This window comes from Hippoglossus hippoglossus, chromosome 5 (genome assembly GCF_009819705.1).
Source record: "Hippoglossus hippoglossus isolate fHipHip1 chromosome 5, fHipHip1.pri, whole genome shotgun sequence".
In the NCBI taxonomy this organism is placed as follows: Eukaryota; Metazoa; Chordata; class Actinopteri; order Pleuronectiformes; family Pleuronectidae; genus Hippoglossus; species Hippoglossus hippoglossus.
In genome coordinates, this window is record NC_047155.1 from 13,163,078 (window position 1) to 13,177,109 (window position 14,032).

Genomic DNA, 14,032 nt, shown 5'->3' on the forward strand with positions numbered 1-14,032 from the left:
CGTCAGATGAGTGTTTGTACTTAGAGACGGATTTTGCGGTTGCACCTCAGCGGCTGGTGAAACACTTAATTTTCCCCCAAACAGTATCGTCCCTGCATGCACTGCACTGTGGTTTTCTAAAAACATGTGAAAACAGGAACCAGCAATGGATTATAACTAATACTACAATGCAAAGTTTCACTCATAGCATGCCACCTGGACGTCTGACAGATGCACTGAGGTGACACTCCACTAACTTGGTGCAGAGCCACTTTCTTTTTCTGTACGAAAGCTGCAAGCACACATCAGCGGTCATAGCCAACATAACCTTAACCTCTACTCTTTGCAGTTTCTACTAGTTTCATGACGCATTTGTAATGTGCGCTTTGACATTCTAATCTTTTTCACCCTTTGGGAACTGAGCTCCTTAAGGCATCCTAACACTTTCTCTGACAGTTAAATTGTGTTTCAGATTTTTTTTTTTAAAAGAGAAAAGGTGAGAAATGTATGATTCATGCGAGTCCAGCCATGACACCCGCATTGTCCCCCGGCCATCTCCTTCCTCTTTGCCCTTAAGTGGTTTGCAAATCACACTTGTATTATTTTTTCAAACACATTTCACATGTTGACAGTTGGTACATTATGTACGACTGTGTGCATCAATTATGTACTGCAATTCAGGCTATGACCATATATAATTTATCTGATTCTCAATCTCCTCCATTATTTAATCAAAAGCTATTTTTACCATTATTACTCTCCCCAAATAGTTTTATCTTTTGTGGGTCTCTCCTCTAGTTCTTCAGATCATTGTGTCATGTTTCTGCACTGAATCTACTCTGCATTAATGCTTCAGGAGGGTGTCACCAGCATCTGTCTGCCACAGCAGGACGACCTTAAGAAGGGTGGCATGCTCCAACTGCAAGGAGGGGTTTAAAAGTAACCCTCTACCGAGCCAATAAATAACAGTTATTGTTTTTTTTTCTTCTCAAAGAAAGAAAAAGGAAGAAAATGATCTCAGACTGAAATGTCAGAGGAGTGGGATGTACTCCAGGATGGCAATTTATGCTACAAACTGAAATCTTCCAGTTTTTCCATCTCAATCAATGGTTAACAATTGAAAATGTAAGTTGTGATATATTAGCATCAGGGCTGGATAAATGAATTTAAAAAAAGCTCTTCCTTTTAAAACTGAGTTGTTTTCTGAGCTGATAATGGGCTTACAATCAGAAAAAGCAGTGTGGCCAAGACAAACTCAAAATTATGGCAAGTACAGACATTGCATTGAAACATTCAAAGGACGATACCTGACTGTTTGTACCTTGTACTCCCTATTTACCCGCAATGACATTTCTTTGACTGCCAACCATTTGGGGCTTTCTTGGCACTCACTGGTTACATTTAACTCCTCAATTTCCAAGAACACTGGTCTGATTTTATTTTTGTTAAAGTCACATTATGTTGTGTTTGAATGCTCGTTTATTTGCAAAAGAAATACTTTACTTGTCCTGAGGATTCCTTTTGAGGATTTAGGGTCGAAATTTTACTTTTAAAATTGTGCATAAAAACAAAGTAGCCCCTGGTAACACGGGGGAGTCGATAACATTAATACTCAAAGCAGAATAATTCCCTGAGAGCGCACGAGAAACTCTGATTTCTTGTGGAAAAAACGACACACAAGCCCTGCTGTGCTACAACTATTCCTCATGTTGATTATAGATAATATTTCATGTATCATCTGTCTCTTGCTGGGCCAATCAGTTTAAACCTGTTTCTACAGTTAGTTTTTAAATCATGATACGATCATAGAGTTGTGTCATGTGTGTAAACTATTTCATTCATCAAAGTAACCAAGCCCTCTGAAATGTGGAGAGGCTGTGATGTAATGTGTTGCTGCAGCTGACCTCATTTTGGAGAATGATTTTCTGTAATGCAGAGATACTGAAAGAAACATGGAGAGTTTCAGATCTGGGTGGTCAGTATTGGATAAAGGAAATGTGAGCAGGGGAAAAAAAAAAGACTAAAGAGAGAGAGTTGTGACTTGAATAATTTGAGGCTGTAGTAGTTGCTATTTGAAGCCAGTAGAGGGTGTCTGCAAAATTCATGTTGCCATTAATCACTGCAGTTGCTCAAACCACCTAGGACCATCAGTGAAGCTCCCGAAGAATGTAATAGATTCATTTGTCACCGAGGGCCAATGAATTCCAGCGAACAAGTCCGAAGGATGCTTTAGTGGCCAAGGAATCCAGCTGTAAAGTCACAGTGTCACTGTGTATAATAAAGTATATTGAAGCCCCAATAATTGACTTGAGGTCAGTGTATCAAGGCCTTGCACAAAGGGTTAGTGCCGCTTTCCAAAGAAAACTCGTTTTCCACTGGGTGCACAGTGTAAAAACAGGCCCAACATGATAATAAACACATGATATATCTTTTCCATTGTGGCTTATTTATAATATCGAGCTGTGAGACATCAATTTAGAACCTGTCTTTGTGGGTGTTCTCGACACATAGCAACCACTTTCCTGCACTTGGCAACAGCTCTGTCTTCTTCCAACGTGGAAGAAAAACAAGCATCCCAGAATATTCAGTGACAAGATCGGCAAAGCTCTGGGATCAATTTTCATTTCACTCCCAACAACTTGTGTTAATTTGCAAGTCACTGAGGATTGTTGAGCGTTATCACCATTTATCAAATGACTCAAACTGCTGGAGAAAAACCGAGAGAGTCTGGAATTGCTCAAGGATAGGTACGTGTGGATCGTTTCTCAATTACTGGAAGTCAAATAAAAAAAAATGCAAAGAATAACCTGTAGAATAACAACTGGAAAATTTGATATGATAGAATGAATAGATTAAATATATGGATCACAACTAAATAATCATGCCAATTTCATTTCATTTCATTTGTTGTTGTTGTTGTTGTTGTTGTTGTTTGTGGATATAGATACAGATGAAAGTTGAACATGTAAATGTGTCAATGCATGAACTTCATACTTCATTTTCTTGGATTCTTTTCTTTCTTTATACCACTAGACACCACTATTCTTTTTAATTCACCGTTAAACACATAAATGTTGTAAGACTGCTCTGATTAATATTAAACAATATGAAATTTATCCTACAATAAAGTCTGTAAAAAAGGATGTTTACTTGAATTACTCAACCAGTTTAATTAATTTATATGCTGGCAAGGATGGATACAAATATCCTGGTATGCAGAGGAAAATAGTTTTGGTTTAAAACTACACATTTTTTTGTCATTGTTCATATGATGAACAGTAATATCTTGGTCATCAGTGCAGGTTGGTTTTTCATCCTCTGGGCTGGTTTTATTTGTCGTGGAAGTCGTCCCACCGTTAAATGAGAGGATGCGTTTCTGTCCTTGCTTTGAGTGAAAAGAGCCCTGACAACCCTCAAATCCCCCCCCCCCCCCCCCCCCGCATGCCTCAAGTCATTAAAATTAAGTTACCTCTGACTTTTGTCAATAATTTACACGTCGCTGCATTTACCTTCTCCCTGGCACAAGTCGCCGTCTTTTTAGGCACCGAGCGACCGCTCCAGCTGGCAGATGTTTGGACACATGGCCACACAAGGCTGAACAAAGTAAGCTGTCAGAGTAATGCATCCTGATAAAGGAAAGCCGCTTGTCAGCACCGCAGCAGAGAGGTGCATCCTCTACTCTGCACCACATCCATAACGTGATTTCAGCACGATATCCCACCAAGGACACGGCTTTGGTTTTATCTTTGTTATCCACATATATTTTACTTTTCTCAGTGTGCACACACATCCACACATGAGGGTCCTGACTCTGCGGACAGTGTTTGATGAACTCGCCTGAAACTGGACTTATATCGTGATGTTTCTCAGATTTTAAACTGATATTTTTCACAGATATCTGAGTAACCCCAACGTCAACCTTACCCTAAGAAAATAAACCCTTAAAGCCCAGTAGGTTGTGTGCTACTGTCTTTGAACCAACTTTCTGCTTTGAGCCATTATCACCTTCCCCACCTGAGAGTCTGTCCTTCTATCATTTTGTTGATTTGGGCGACACAACTCAAAAGGTTCATGTTAGAGCCACAGCGATGCTCTGACAGATTTTTAAATTAGTTCAGAAAACTCATTCTTCTATTATTTTTCCTTCCGCTAGACAAAAATGAACTAGCAACTTTCTTTTTACAGCTTCAGCTTCTTTTACCAATTGAATTCTGTGACCTCTTACTGTCTGGCCACCAACATCCAGATGGGACGAGGTCAGCGTTGATAGAAAAATGTCGAAGTCGTTTTCATTTATAATTGTTTGGTCACAGAAATTAAGGTTTTTAAAAGGCAGCAAGTGATTTGCAGACTTTTTTCCTCTCGATTCAGCCATTCAGCAATAACCCATAAATGTACATACATGTAGGACACAGCATTTAGCCTCTGACTTCACGGTTCCCCCTCCTCGCGTCTGAAACCTAACCTCCACAAGCTTGAAGCAATACACACAGTGGCTGATCATCTTATTGTTAACATCTTGCAGGCCAAATTACACTTGGGCATTCAAACCAAATTTGCAGAAAGTTTACTCATACATAGATGGTCACTAAAAGTCCTCAAAGGTCACCAGTGTGAATGCAGCCGACAGTTTGTAAAGGCGAGTATTTTAGGCCAACGGTTTATGTAGTTAAAACTGGAAACAGCTTTATGGTTTGCCACCGCCTCGTTTCCTGTGGATTTCTTTGGATTTTATGACTAAAGACAAAAGCTGCATATAGCCGTATTTCCACAGAGATTCTCCTTCCAAGTGTAGATCAGCATCTCAAGTACATTTTTAAAAAGTACCAGCACCCCAGGTGGCCTTTCCCGGGGGATTAATCTAGAGGTCAGAGGCCCTTAAAGGGAGCGAGGGTCTCAGAGACTTCGATTCCCTCCGAGCTGCCCAGCTCCTCATAGTTGCTCAGTGATCCTGGAGGGGGAGAAACAAGGACAGCAACAACAACAACAACAACAACAGAAACAACAACAAGCTGGGCACCATGTTGCTGTGCTCTACTCCTGGGAAGGAGAAGGCATTAAATGGATTTTTTACACGTGTTGACAAGCATGCCCCGTATCCATTTTGCATCACAGATGTAACCTGGCAACTCATAGTTTCTGCATAGATCTTAGTTAAAGGGATCATTTGTGATGGGTAAATATTTGTGAAGCGATATTCCACCATTGACACTGAGACATTGTTCCTGTCCGTACCCAAATCCACAGCCATGTATCCCACAGTAGTGTTTAGGCTCGTACATGTGCTTAAGTGTTTTGTGTTGGTTAATAAGTGAGCAAATTAAACGTAATGATTCTCAGAGCCTCCGTGTTTAACTTAACATCGTGTGTACATCAGTTCATCCACAGCCTCCCATGAACATCTGAGGGTCCTCTTAAAACAACTCCTCATTTAAATGAGTCTCACCGGCACCTGCATAATTACCAAACACCGTATTCAAACACGACGTCGGATCCCATCAGTGAACTTACAGACAATTTATTCCAAGACCAATTAAGCTATTTGAAAAACACGCGCCGCAAATACGCACAACACAACCAAATACACAAGCCGGTTCGCATACAAAAAAAGTCACGAACCTGGCTGCAATTTGTCAGATAATGTCGTTGTTAGGATCAGGGTTTTATAGCAGTTGTTGTTGGGAAATGGCTTGTAAGTGTCTGCTGGTTTACGTGTTGTCTTAATGGGCCACGTGTCAGTCACCATTTTATACTATCTGCTGTCTGACAACAGGAAAATGTGTGAATAAGAAAAATGTAATTAGGATTTGGCAGCATGTATGTGTGAGCCGAGAGAGTAGGAGAGAAACAAACAGGTAACGGGCTGGAAACTGTACGGTACTTCAGGAGGAGTCCACGTGTAAAAGCACCTGTTTTATGGGTTGAGGGTTCACCTCCACGATAGCTGTTTTTATAGCAACTCACTCAAGAGAGAATATAACGTGCACATTAATATATGTAAAAGCACACAACTGTATGCTCAGACGATAATTGGATGTAATTGCCAAGTGTTAAGAATCACTATAGCAGAATGTGAATGCAGCACAGGGGAGAGCGCCGAGCGACAGCAGCCAAAAAGTGCTGCTGGTCAGGTGCCTGGAGTTCCATTTGAGCAGAGCCATTATGAAAATTGAAGTTATGCAGATGAACAAAAGCATTGCTATTGGGGAAATATGTCATTGTCATCTCTACTTGTCATGCACAGTTACATAAAGGAAATCGAAAAATGTGTATTTGGTAGAAACTCTGTGTTTGTGTGGAGGTTAATGTGTCGTGTGTGTCGTTTTTTTTTTTCGTTGAACCAATCGAGTTAAAAGAAAATAAAAATAAAATTCAAGGCAGTAGCCGTGCTTGGCAGTGCTCAGCAGCACCTGCTCAGACAGAAGCAAGGTCAAACTGCTTACAGCCCTGTATTAGTATGAATTAGCTTCTTTACTCTCATAATGGACCCATCTATCTCCTTTCTCCCTGTTGTTTTTAATTAAAGTGAACTGTTAAATGTCTGAACACTAAATTGCCTTTATACAGTCTGCATCTGAACATTCACCCCACAGGTAGTACACCCACACACACGCACACACACTAACACACACACACACACACACACACACACACACACACACACACACACACACACACACACACACACACACAAGAAGGCTATTACCTTTACAATGTAAGATTCAGTATGCCTATTTTAATTCAATAAGCATATGAATTTGAGTCATAATCCAATCTCTACTTTAACTGCATTCTGGGGGTTTGAGTGATATTTAAGCATCACTGCTGTTACAGATATTATTACAAATATTCCATGTTGAGATCATAGAGCACTTTCTTCAGGGAGGCCTGGTGAGGACACGGTTTACACATGCATTGCTGCTGTTGTTGTCATGTTTATGCTTGCCCTGTTTCAGTGCTATATATGGTATTTGCACTGATTGGCAAGTGGTGATTTGTTACACTGTTATATGCAAACTGCAAATACACACATCTGTACAGTGTGAACATCTGAGATATCGCCCTGTGGTTAAATGCCTCCCTCAACCAGTGCAGTTTCAATTCTACATACTTTATTTTTATTCCAGAACTCATATGAGGCCACTGTGACCTTTGACCTTTGACCTTTGACCACTGAAATCTAATGAGTTACTCTTTGAGTCCAAGTGACAACTAGTAAAACTTTGAAGTATTTCCCTAAAGGTAGACTTGCGATATCGTGTTCTAGGGGCCAAACACATGTTTTGTCGGGCCTCTGTGACATTGACTTTTGACCTTTGACCAACCAAATCTTAACAGTTCAGTATTTAAGTGAACATTTGGTGTTTAAGTGAACATTTGTGGCAATAAAAAACAATTTGTGAGGTCAAAGTGACCTTGACCTTCACAAGTAGAAGAGGTGACTCTGACCTTTGACCTTTTGAGCACCAAAATCTAATCAGTTCATCTTTGAGTCCGACTGAACATTTGTGCCAAATTTGAAAAAAATTCCCTGGTGTTGTTGAGACTTCGTGTTCACAAGAATAGGCATGGACCCACGAACTGACCATTGTACCAACTACTTATATGTTTGTACAACCCACAGACGCAAAGCCTTTGGCTACTGAGGAGACATAAAAAAATTCGGCACCACAGATTTTTGGACCCCACCAATGTCAGAAAGAGAAACAAATGACCTTTTTTACAGAATATTAAACTGACTTAAATGGGGTTGATATATTTTCTTCTTAAAATGGGACGTCTCTGTCAACCGTTTTCTTTTCCAACTCATTTTTGCTCACATGCGATCTCCTGTGGAGTCGTCTGTCATATGTTACCTGGATTCAAGGCATCCTGCTTGTATTTTACTCTACGTAGGTGAAGGATGACACAATATCATCACACCGCCAAGTGTGAGATTATTAGTTTTCTGCATTGTTAAGAGATATCACATCACTTGGAAGAACAGAAATCAATTTTACCGTCAGCGCAGCCCCATGTTTTCATTATTGAATTGAAAACGTGATGAACGGCTTGTTTTTTCAGTGGTCTGCTTTTGTTGGTGAAAACTAATTAAAATCTATATGTGCAACGTTTTATACTAAACAATTTATTACAATGCTTACTAAACTCGATGCAACAGTTCTATCCTGGCATTCATCATGTTTAAAATATGTAGTACATGCATATATTTTTTAATCATGACCTGTTTTCCCTCCTATGCTACGCCCACAGCGTCTCTCCAGTCACCTCAATTTGTTCGTTTTGCATTGCGAGCTTTGCAGACGAGCGCCATTCAGTCTTCCCACCTGAATCACTGCTGGATTCACACACGCAGAAGATCATTTTCTGAGCCACTCTTCTGTGGAGTGGCTCACATCCAGCACACGCTTTGTTTTAGGTCCCAGAGAAAAAGATGGATGCAAATCCAAGAGCAGACAAATAGAGCCCTTCTCTAGCTGCATGCCAGCATTCTACCGAGAATCAGGTTAAACTACATTATTGAATGCACGGGGTACAGACTGAAACCAAATCAAGCTTTATTGTGTGGAGGAGCTGGATACACATCCTGTGGGAGAACAGTCATCTCAAAACATGCACAAGAATTTTAAATCAAAAGAGGCACGCTAAAGTGCTGCTGTTTTCAATGGCAAAAAAGGGAGGCACGTTTCTCTAAATAATATTGTCCAGATGTGTTGCGCTAGTAAAGTCGCTCTCAGGAAAACTTCAAGTAGAAATATATACATGTGATAAGGAAGTCAGACAAACATATTTAATCTAAGCTTCTTTCAGAGGAAAAAAAAAAGTCATGCACATGCTGCTGCAACAAGAATAGTGCCTTCCTCTGCAGGCTTGCAAACAGGCCTGCATACAGAACACAGACTCAGTATAACTGTGTGATGGCAGACCTGACAGTTGAAAAAACAATACACTCCTGATGCTCCCCGAGCCTTTGTTTTATCGACCGGCCTCCCCCTGCAGTCACAGTGGAGTCAATAATAAAAATGCATCAGATGCGTCTCCCTGTCCTCAGCAGAACGTCACTCAGGGGACGGGATGTAGACCTTTATGAGAGCTAATGACCCACGACTTTTAGAGTTCTACAACCCTCAGCATAATTAGGCTCAATGTCTGTGCTCCACCTTTCATTTACGGTCCCTTGAAAGCAAAGATGGCAAGTGATATTGACAAATGGACCAAGGGATCTGACACAGGTTGCACCGATTGTGTATTTCAGGCGACGGTGCCAGAGACAGTCGCTCCACACCATAAACGATGAGTGGGTGACACCTCACAGTTAGGAGGAACTGTTTATGGAATTCATTTACACTGAATACGTTGTTTTTAACAGACTATAATCTATCAGCAGCTTGCAATTAATACCTTTCCCAAAATAACATTCTGTAATATGACTGGAATTATATCCAATAACATATGATTACACTCAAAACCAACCCTTGTAAAAATATTAGCTGTTTGTATACAAAAGTCAACATTTATATTTTATATATATACTAACTTAACTGCAACATTTTTATTGTAAAATGTTGGTTTCATGAATTCTTTAATATATTTTTGATTTTAAATATGTATTGATAATTTCACATTTTTTTCATAAAATATTTCCATAGTTCCTCTTGTATTGTGCATTGAAATAATTGTAAATTTGTATATTTATTAATAAATTAATAACATTTAATTGTTAAATTAGTCAACAATTAATTGAATGCGCTCTTTCCATAACACTTATGGTCCTTATTACAATTTTATACAATAAAACTTAAAATATACATTTTTACTCCTTCCATCGCAGAAGGTTTTGGTTTTTTTCTAATCTGGATAATTCTGTGTCTTTCTATTTTAATCTCATGGCATGAAACTCACACCTACACTGATTCATCACAGCATAACTTCCAACATTTCTAAGGAAATTTTACATTAAAGAAGAAATAATTGCAGTGTTAGAGAGCTATTAATAAGTAGCACAACAAAAAGTCAGTGTCAATTTACTCACGAGAGTGTATATACTCAGATCAACTATAATGAAAAGCATGTAAATGATGAGTATTTTCTGGAAATGTCCATCCTTAAATCAGTTAATCGTCTTTTAGGTTTTCATTTAACTTATTCATTCATTCATTTAACAACACACAGCGCTGCATTCTAATCTGGGAGTTGCAGAGTTTTTTGAAATGCAATGAAATACTATCTTTAATGATAATTGGGTCATTTGTTTGTCTTGTGTTACCTTTTTCATTTGCTGTTTAGCTGAAATAGTGTTGTGTAATAAAAATGTTACAAGTGTTCCAAAAGGTTTAAAGCAAAGAAGTGAAGTTAAACATAAAATATGACTTCACTTGTTGTTCAATCTCGTGCTAAGATTTAAAAGTTCCGTTTTATTCAGGAAATGGGGGAAACAAAAGGCTGTCGAGCTTCGTCTCAAGAAGATGACCCTGCTTTAAAATGCATTGAAAACAATTTGACCTTCTCTTTGAAAACATGTTTCACAAATTGCGGAAGAAGAAGCTTTAATTTGCAAAAAAAGGATAAATCAACCTTCTCAGCATGGTGTGGAGCCGCAGCACAAATTGAATAAGATACACATTTTTTTTAATCAAGAATTAGTTTAGTGAGGATAGCAATGAAAACTTTTAATGTAAAAATACTTAATTTCTACGGGAAATCTTCACTGACGTACTGTAATTTGACTGAATGTCTAATAAAATCTCTGCTGTATCTGAGCATCTTGAATGGGAATCCATACAAACTGTATCCGTGTGGCAGATATGCAATGAAAGGACTGCTGATTGTATTTTCCGTTCCATTTTCCAAAGCTCTTTTCATTAGATGTGAATTGTGAGCATAAATGTTTTCAGCACAGTTCCACTTATGTTCTGTCCTCTTACCACTGTCAAATTACCTTGATACTGTGGGTGGTGACAGCGGAGAACAACAGAGAGTTCAATGCAGACGCTGACAGAGAGTCATAGTAACGGAGCCGAAGCTGAAAGGAAGTCACTGCTCAAACAGTAGAGAGAATACGGCTTGGATGTTTATTTTTGTTTCAAAAATATAAAACTACGTATACTGTGAACAAGTTCTTGGGCAGACTTGAATCTATAATTTTACTGTACACACAATTAGTAAACTCACAGTTCAGTTTTCATCTCACATGCTAGATCAGTATTCCACTGAGAATCCTCATGGCAGTCACACTTACATTCAGACATGATGATATGCATTGTGAAGTAACACTGACGCAGCTTCTAGAGATTATTCTGCCATGAGGCTTGACATAAATGGTGTTTAAAAACAATCACTGCATTTACAAGGCGGAGAACAATATTGTTCTGGTTCCCTTCAAGGACAATGTCTGTCTTTATTGTTGATCAACCTCAGACTGTATGCAAAGATGGACTCGTGTTTACTTCCTCCGACTAATCAGAAATTAAACCAAAATATCCCGGACACAAATGTTGCCCTCATGCGCCGATGGTGTCATTTGGAGCCAAAGTCAATCAGGGGATGGAGCCACAGAAGCAAGGTTCGAGTCAGTCTCAGCTGTCAATCATGACTTTTCATTTGAATCAGCTTTTATAATATAGAAATATAATATAGTATAAATATATTATTTGACATGTACTTTGACTTTCTAGTCTGATCTATATCCCATCCATTAACATGGAGGAGGTGGGGTTTATGACATAAACTGTAGCTAGCCAAAAGGGGGCGATCAAGACCCTTTGGCTTCACTCTATTGTCCAAGTTTTTTCAGTGTATGCAAAAGACTGGACTTAATCGGGAGGGGGGCCTTAAAGCGACAGGAGCTAAAACCAAGTGTTTCAGACAGAGGCTGAAAAGAGGAGCTGCAGCACAGTATGAGGAAAGTGATGCTTTTTCTGAACATAAACAAGTGAACAAATTCTGGATTTTGCCCCGTCAATGTTTTAAGAATGGAAGAGAAATAATAAATGACAAAAGAAAAGAAAGTGAAGGCTGTATCTTAAATGACTTATCTGGGGCATACTGTGGCATCAGTAAGCAGCCCATGACCAACTAAAACGATAGTCGTTCTTCTTTAAACATGCAGGCTTTCTCTCAGTGAAATGCCAGGATAGCACTGTTGTCTCTCAGCATGTTGACTAATTGATACGTCAGCTTACAGAAATACACCTGGGTCCGTGAGTTAATTCTCAAGCCACCGCCAGCGAGCCACACAGAAAGAAGGAAAGTCGCACAATATGAGCCTACACCTTTACCTAACACCTTTACCTAACACCACAGAAGTAGTGACATAACAGTAGGGAAAAAACACTCTCAGTAGCAAGTACAGTTCCAGATCTGCAGCCCTGCAGCCTCCTGATGTTCCTCCTGATGTTCCTCCTGATGTTCCTCACTCTTTCCAACAGATGTTTCCAGTACACAAGTACTGGGGGAATTTTTTTTCTCCCCTCATCAACCCACACTTTTCCCCAGATATCTCATTCCCAGGATGTCTCTCTGTGGCTGAAAGCAAGAATGATGCAAAGGTTATTGGACTTTCATCTTGCGTGACGTGACATGACTGCACTGAGCCGTTGCAATGGAGGAGTAAGAAGGTCAAACGGCACCTCCATATATTACGATCTGTCATGATGTGTAAGCAGCTCTTATCCATTCTCCTCCATCCCTCACTAGTTGGAAGGAGGTGGGAGTTTGGAGAAAGATGCCTGTATTTTGAGGCTTTACAGAAGTGACAAGTGATGCTGCCTGTGTCTATGTAATCACAATCCTTCCTCCAAAGTTGTCATCCAACCCTTCACTTCCTTTCTTTTCCAACACATAGGAAGTGGCATAACCTGGTCTGTGTGCCATGTGTCTCCGTTTTGAGCTGTGAAAAAAACTAAAAAAAGACCAAGAAGTCATACTTTGTGTTCCCTAAACCTCCTTTACACTAATATTAGCTGTTATACGCAGGTTTTTTAAAAAATAGAAAAAAAGGGATTCATTTCTTTTGCCTTTTTGTTTATTTCCCCAGTGAGTCATGTTCAACGTCACGGATGCATCCGAAACCGATGCATCAGGAACCTCGCTGTCCTGATAATGTTGCACCTTGCACAACACAAATTAAAAATCGTTGTTGTGGAACATTAACGTTTGGTAAAAAACACCAAACGTTCATGGCTATTTATAATCATACATCACGGAAAAGGTGAAGCATCAGTGTCTAGACGGCCAGAGTAATGTGGCAGAAGACAAAATTAAGAGATTCCCCCTCTTGACATGTTTCCATCATTGCCGGAGCCGAAAAAAGCCTGTGTTCTCCGTAGGGTAATTTGAGAGTGAATGCTGATTGTATCCATTCAAAAAAAAAGCTAAATGTTAGTGGGTGTCTGAGGAATTTTTGATCAGTGGAAAAGGGGCTTTATCGTGATGCCAGTAGTTCTTATCCTTATGCAGAAACATCTTCTCCAGATCCTGATGTATTATGTGAAAAAAGGGAGTGTGTGTTGCAGACATGTCATAAAAAAGAAGTCATAAAGTGCCGTTCACCTCATGCGGGCGCGTGTTGATCGCAGCGAGGCTCAGATCTCCTTAATGAGCAGAGTTGTTGTTTGCAGCACTGTCTGTGATCACTAAAGTGAGGCTATTACCGTATCCATCGAAGCTATAGGTTCAAGGTTTTTTTTGGATCACACCACTCTACTCCAGGCTGTCATTCCTTTCTATAGAAAAATCTAAAATGATATTCATTGTACAGTACATGCAGCGATACTTGCTACGTGGGATCTGCAGAGCTCCTTCTGCATGTGTGCTGAAGGGTCTGAAAGCAATTCCACTGTTGACAATCCCCCTATGAGAGATGACAATAGCACTGAAATGCAGGCAAATATACAGTAGAATCCCATTAGATTGATGGTCCCCTCTCTCGGGTGCATGTTTTATTTCCCTGTTGTTTGCCACTAACGGCAAGGCTACATCTCGATGTAATTTTCCCGTGTATGGGTGAAGTTTTACAAGTCTAATTTCTGCCCTTGAATTGAATTACAAAGAG